Below are 6,846 nucleotides of genomic sequence, written 5' to 3'. Positions count from 1 at the left end.
AAACAGGCTCAAAGGAGTCATGGAACTTTCCCAGAGTCCTCACACGGGTGTGATAATCGGAATCCTCTGGTCTGATCAAACTTTAATCACCTTCAAAAGTGCAGCTCAAATATCCTTTCCTCCATAACCGGCCCCCATCTCCACCCTTAAGCAAAATGAATGCTTCCTCGTCTGTGCTTCCCTGTACTATGTGCATTCTTGTGTACAGCACTTGCCAACAAATATTCAACAAATCGTTCCCGGTACCTATTAGGATGGGTGACTATGTTCCTGTCTTTCTGCCCAGCTGTAGCTGGATATGTTGGTGGAAGGAAGTGTGTCTCTTTAAAAAAAAATTAAGATTTTACTTATACAAAATAGTCATAACCTAAAACTTACCATCCTAACCATTTTCAAGTGTACAGTTTACTTTTTAATTTTTTAAAAGATTTTATTTACTTATTTGTCAGAGAAGGGGGGCAGAGAGAGAGAGAGCACAAGCAGGGGGAGTGGCAGGCAGAGTGACATGGGACTCCATCCCGGGACCCTGGGATCATGACCTGAGCTGAAATCAAAGTCAGACACTTAACCAGCTGAGTCAACCAGGCATTCCCCCCACCCAACACCGTTTTTTTAAAAAAGATTTTGTCGGGGCACCTGGGTGGCTCAGTGGGTTAAGCCTCTGCCTTCAGCTCAGGTCATGATGGGATCAAGCCCCGAATCAGGCTCTCTGCTCAGCAGGGAGTCGGCTTCCCTTCCTTTCTCTCCGCCTGCCTCTTTGCCTCCTTGTGATCTCTGTCTGTCAAAAAAATAAATAAAATCTTTAAATAAATAAATAAATAAATAAAATAAAAAGATTTTGTCAAGTGCACAGTTTAGTAGTGGTAAATATGTGTATATCCTTCCATAACCAATTTCCAGAATGTTTTTCATCTTGAAAAGCTGAAACTCTGTACCCATTAAAGGACAATACCCCCTTACCTCTACCCACAGGCCCTGGCAACCACCATTCTGCTCTCTGTTTCTATGAATTTCACTACTCTAGGGACCTCAGATAACTGGAATTATACCATATTTGTCTCTAAAATTTGCTTATTTTACTTAGCATAGGGTCCTTAAGGTTCATCTGTGTTGTGTCATGTGTCCAGATTTCCTTCCTTGTTAAGGCTGAGTCTCCCAGTATAGGTACGTTTCACGTTCTGTTTATCCATTCATCCATCAATAGACACGTGGGTGGCTTCCAGCTTTTGGCTGTAATGAGTAATGCTGCTGTGAACAAGGGAGTACAAGTATCTCTTCGAAACCCTGCTTTTGCTTCTTTTGGGTCTACACGCAGAGATTGCTGGATCAGGGCACCTGGGTGACTCAGTCGGTTAAGCATCTGATTCTTGATTTTGGCTCAGGTCATGATCTCAGGGTTATGGGATTGAACCCCAGGTCAGCTAGGTGTGGAGCCTGCTTAAGATTCTCTCTCTCACTCTCTCCCTCTGCCCCTCCATTCTCTCTCTCTCTTTCTATCACATCCTTGCCAACACTTGTTGGTTTTAATAGAAGCCATCCTAATGGGTGTGAGGTGGTTTACTTTATACAATTCTTACTAAATGAGCCCAGACCCTGGCATATCAGAGTATTTATGGAGTGAATGGATTCAACCACAAATGGATGAGATAGTTTTGTTTCCCAGGGTTTGTTTGATGAAGAAATAGTATCCAATAGTCTGGTGTCTATTCTGAGCTCAAGAACTTGAATTTGGATTGTTTGGTGGTAAGACTGCACATTCTCCAGGCGGTGGCTTTGCCCTGAGCCTGGAGAGGTTTGTTTCTGCCTGCCAGACCCCAAGGCCCACCGTCCCTCTTCCGGGTGATCGGCTCCTGGAGGTGGTGGGGAGAGGCAGCCTCTCCTCAGAGTCACTTCCCCAACCTGGCTCCACTCTGCACAGGGCAAACAAATCCAGGAGGAAGAAACCAGCAGGCCTGCAAAATCCAAGCACCGATGCTCTGGGGACCCTGGGAGGGCAAGGGCAGGAACCCAGCCCCCTTCCCCTCCCACCTCAGGGTTCAGGGGGGCAAAGCGGAGTCACATTTCAGGGACACACCCAAGCTGACTTGAAAGCCCAAACCAGCAGCCGCCCCTGTTCTTGAGAACTCCTCTGGGTGCCTGCAGGCTTATGCTGGGCTGAGTCACTTCCTCACCTTAATTCCCCCTAATACCTTCCCTTTCTCTGCAGCTTTACTCCCGGCTCCACTGTCTGAGTGTGGAATGTCTGGGGAAGCTGTGCAGGTGGGTCGGCTAAGAGGTCTGGCCAGGTACTGCAGACAGGACCATGACTGGAGTTAGAGGATGTTGGGGGTGCGCATGGGGTGGGGGGGGTGCGTCACAACTGAAGCCAGGTTTCTCTGCTGGCTCTGAACAGCACATCCTAATCTCAGCCAGCTCGATCTCTGCAAGCCTGAGCGTAGGTCAACACCTCCAGGCAGGAGTCTTGAGGGGCAGGAGCAGAGCCTGGACGGTGGAGCAGAGGATGGAGAGGAGCAGAGGAAAGAGGGTAGGGGGAGCCTGGCTGCTCCGCATTCCATCCCCATCCCATGCCACATTCTCTGGAGAACAGGGTCGCATCCTGAAGGTCAGGTTCAAAAGTTACATTATTTGTGCCAGTTTCCTGGATGAGTCTAAGGAGGTCTCACTGTTATCCTGGGCACCAGCGTTCCTTTCATTCCTGTAGGTACTCTTTCCTTCCCTGTCTACAGCTAAAGTTTTCTTTTAAGATCCTGGATTCTTCATTTTTATCTTAGCGTTGCTTCCTGTGTCTGCCTGCCTCCGCCTGTACATTCAAAGATAGAAATCAGGGCAAAGTTGATTTCTAGTAAACCTATTCATCCACATAGCTTGAAGAGTCAAACAGCGGTGTAAGACTTAAGAAAAAGAGGTTATCCCTCATCAGAGATATCCACTTTCAATTGTCACGGCTCATTCTCACTCCAACAACTCACTACCTCCTTTGGTCCCCATCCTTCCAACGTTGCCACATGGTAATTTGGTTAGAGCAACGGTCTGTGCTGAGAGCATCGGCACCGGGTAAACATGATTTCCCTGTGTTTCCACTATGAGCTATAGATGGACTGTGAGGACTTCCCTTTTCATGCACAAGGTTTTTATTTTCCCTGGAGTGAGTAATTATCCACCCCCCCTCCATTTGCTTCCTTTTCTTTGTACTCCATGCCAAACTCTCTCGGTTGTTGAAATCTCCTCTCACTAAACTCAGATGATATTCTACCAATTAAATCTCCTTAATGAAACCTCTCTTGGAGTTTTGTGACCTCATCTGACTTGAGCTGCTTGGGCCTGGTCATGTTGCTTTCCTCCCGCAGTCACTGCCTTCAGAGGTATCCTGCAGGATTCCGCCTGGGTTAGAGCCCTGCTTCCTGTGCGCTCTTTTCTTCTCCTCCTCCTTCTCTTCCTCCTCCTTCTTCCTTTTTTAAGCAATCTCTAGGCCCAAGGTGGAGATTGAACTCACGACCCTGAGATCAAGAGTCACACTCACCACCAACTGAGCCAGCCAGCTGCCCCTCTGGTGTCTGTCTTTTGCTTGGTTTACTGCCTTAATCTGGTGAGACATCCTCCAGCAGCCTCCTGAGTCCATGAAAACAATTTCTTTTTTTATCTTAAATGACTGAAAATTGTCTTTTTCTACTTCCAAACCTGACTGATAATTTGCATGGATATAAAGATTTTAAGTTGAGGATAACTTATACCTTCAGAATTTTGAAAACATTGCATAAGTGTCTTCTAACTTCCAGTACTTCTTTTGAGACATTCGAGCCCTTATTTCTGACCTGTTCCTTCATCCCTCTGGAAATTTGTAGAACCTTCTTTTTGTCTTCTGTGTTCTGAATTATGATGAGTTTTTGTGATATGAGTCTATTATCATCCATTGTGTCAGACATTCAGTGGGCCCATGTATTTATTTATTTATTGTTTATTTATTTTATTAAAGATTTTATTTTTAAGGTATCTCTACACCCAATGTGGGGCTCGAACCCCAAGATCAAGAGTCCCATGCTCCACAGACTGAGCCAGCCAGGCACCCCTCTATGGGCCCTTTTAATCTGGACATGCGTGTCCTTCATATTTGGGCAAAATTCCTTCAAGCAGTTTTTTGACCATTCCCTCCATTTCCTTTTCTTTGTTTTTGTTTTTCTGAAACTCTTTTTGTTCAGACAGGGGTCCTCCTGGATAATTTTCTTGTCTGTTCCCTTTCATTTCCCATGTCTGTGGTTCTGTACTACTTTAGGGGGAGATTTCCTCAACTTTATCTTCCAATCCTTCTATTAAGTTTTTTATTTCTGATATTTAAAAGAGGTTTTGTTGTTGTTGTTGTTGTTGTTGTTTTTTAAAGACTTTATTTATTTATTTGACAGAATGAGAGAGAGGGAGACAGGAAGAGAGAGAACACAAGCAGGGGGAGTGAGAGAGGGAGAAGCAGGCTTCATGCTGAGCAGGGAGCCCGATGTGCAACTTGATCCCAGGACCCCGGGATCATAATGTTAGCTGAAGGCAGATGCTTTTTTTTTTTTTTAATATATTTTTTAAAAGATTTTATTCTTTTATTTGACAGACAGAGATCACAAGTAGGCAGAGAGGCAGGCAGAGAGAGGGGGAAGCAGGCTCCCTGCCAAGCAGAGAGCGTGATGTGGGGCTCGATCCCAGGACCCTGAGATCATGACCTGAGCCAAAGGCAGAGGCCTAACTCACTGAGCTACCCAGAGGCCCCTGAAGGCAGATGTTTAATGACTGAGTCACCCAAGCGCCCCTTAAAAGCGTTTTTTTTTTTTAACAAGAAAAATGACTGCTGTAATATGTTAAGAAAAATTTTGCATAAACTCTGATTCATCCCTGCTCTAATTGGTAATAAATGCAGTATTCATTATAAGGCATGATTTTTTTTTGAAGATTTTATTTATTTATTTGACAGAGAGAGATCACAAGTAGGCAGGGAGGCAGGCAGAGAGCTCTCTGCTGAGCAGAGAGCCGGATTCAGGCCTCGATCCCAAAACCTTGGGATCATGACCTGAGCCAAAGGCAGAGGTTTTAACCCACTGAGACACCCAGGTGCCCCACAAGGCATGATATTTTTAAGAATTCCTTTTTGGGGGCACCTGGGTGCCTCACTCGGTTAAGCATCAGAGTCTTGATTCTGGCTCAGGTCATGATCTCAAAACCTGAGATGGAGTCCCGTGTCAGACTCCGCTCCAGCTTTTGCACTTTCTCTCTAAAAACAAACAAACAAACAAACAAATATAAAAAGGGACCATTCAAAGGGGAAAGGAACTCTTTTTTTTTTTTTTCAAGATTTGATTTATTTATCTTAAAGAGAAAGAGACAGAAAGAGCAGTGTGCACAAGCAGGGAGTGGGGGCAGAAGGGGAGGGAGGGTGAGAATCCTAAGCAGACCCCACACCCTACATAGAACCTGACATGGGGCTTGATCTCAGGACTCTGAGATCATGACCTGAGCTGAAATCAAGAGTACAGTGCTTAACTGACTTATCTACCCATGTGCCCCGGAATGCTCCCTTATTAAAGAAACAGTAATATTGTGTTTTTGTTTTAGTTTTGTATGTAAATACATCTATTGTCTATATAAAATATGTCCATATGTGTATTTAATAGTATTGTGTTTTTGTTTAAGCAATGCAGTATATTTTAAAAATCTCTAAAGAGGGGTGCCTGGGTGGCTCAGTGGGTTAAGCCTCTGCCTTCGGCTCAGGTCATGATCTCAGGTCCTGGGGTTGAGCCCCGCATCAGGCTCTGTGCTCAGCAGGGAGCCTGCTTCCCTCTCTCTCTCTCCCTGCCTGCCTCTCTGCCTACTTGTGATCTCTGTCTGTCAAATAAATAAATAAAATCTTAAAAAAAAAAAAAGACATGTTGGTATTTAAAAAAAATCTCTAAAGATATTAATGATAAATTTTTAAAGTTTTGTTTTTTTATTTATTTTTTAAAGATTTTATTTATTTATTTCTTTGACAGAGAGATAGAGAGCACAAGTAGGTAGAGCAGCGGGTAGAGGGAGAGGAAAAAGCAGGCTCCCCACTGAGAGGGGAGCCTGTTTGGGGACTCGATCCCAGGATCCCGGGATCATGACCTGAGCCGAAGGCAGCCGCTTGACCGACTGAGCCACCCAGGCACCCTTAATTTTGTTTTTAAACTTGTTCTTCATGCATAAACTTTCTTCTCTAATTTTTTTTTTCTCTGCTTACTTTTAGTGTCTGCCTTTCATGGCAGAGGATCTCATCAGAGGACTGATAACACTGGTTATCTGAGTGAAGGCACTAAAAAGCCAGTTGGAAACTCTGAGCACATGCCTGGAGCTTTTTGAGCCGGTGCTTTTCTGTGGGGAATCTGACTGAGCTATAACATTGATGAACTCCTGGCATCAGCATATCCTCAGGGCTTTTTCCTTGGGCTAGACAGATTCCCCAAAATAGGCTTTCATGGGTCTCCTGGAGTTACAGTGTCCTGGGAGCCAAATGAATAATGGAGACTGGGCTCCACACTTTGTCGGTAAATATTTGCTTAATGCCATGCTTTAAGTACAGAGCCCCATGACTAGCTTAGCCAATATCTTCTAATCTGGATACCCTCTGGTTTACTTTCTCCTGAGACTAAACTTTTAGTTTTACGCAATGTTTAAATGGGAGAATAGGAGTGGGTATTTGGGATGTCTAATTTCTTCTTAAGTTTCCGAACGGCTCTCTTGTTCCTAGCGCGAACTTCACCGCTAAATGTTGTTGCCGCCAATTCCTGAGCCTTTTGGAGACTCCCTGTAGTAAACCTAGTTGCCTTTCACTTCTCCCCCTGCCGATTTTAG

Source organism: Martes martes, assembly GCF_963455335.1.
Source record: "Martes martes genome assembly, chromosome: 14".
Lineage (NCBI taxonomy): Eukaryota > Metazoa > Chordata > Mammalia > Carnivora > Mustelidae > Martes > Martes martes.
The sequence above is the reverse complement of the archived record's forward strand: the minus strand, read 5'-3'. Positions refer to the sequence as shown.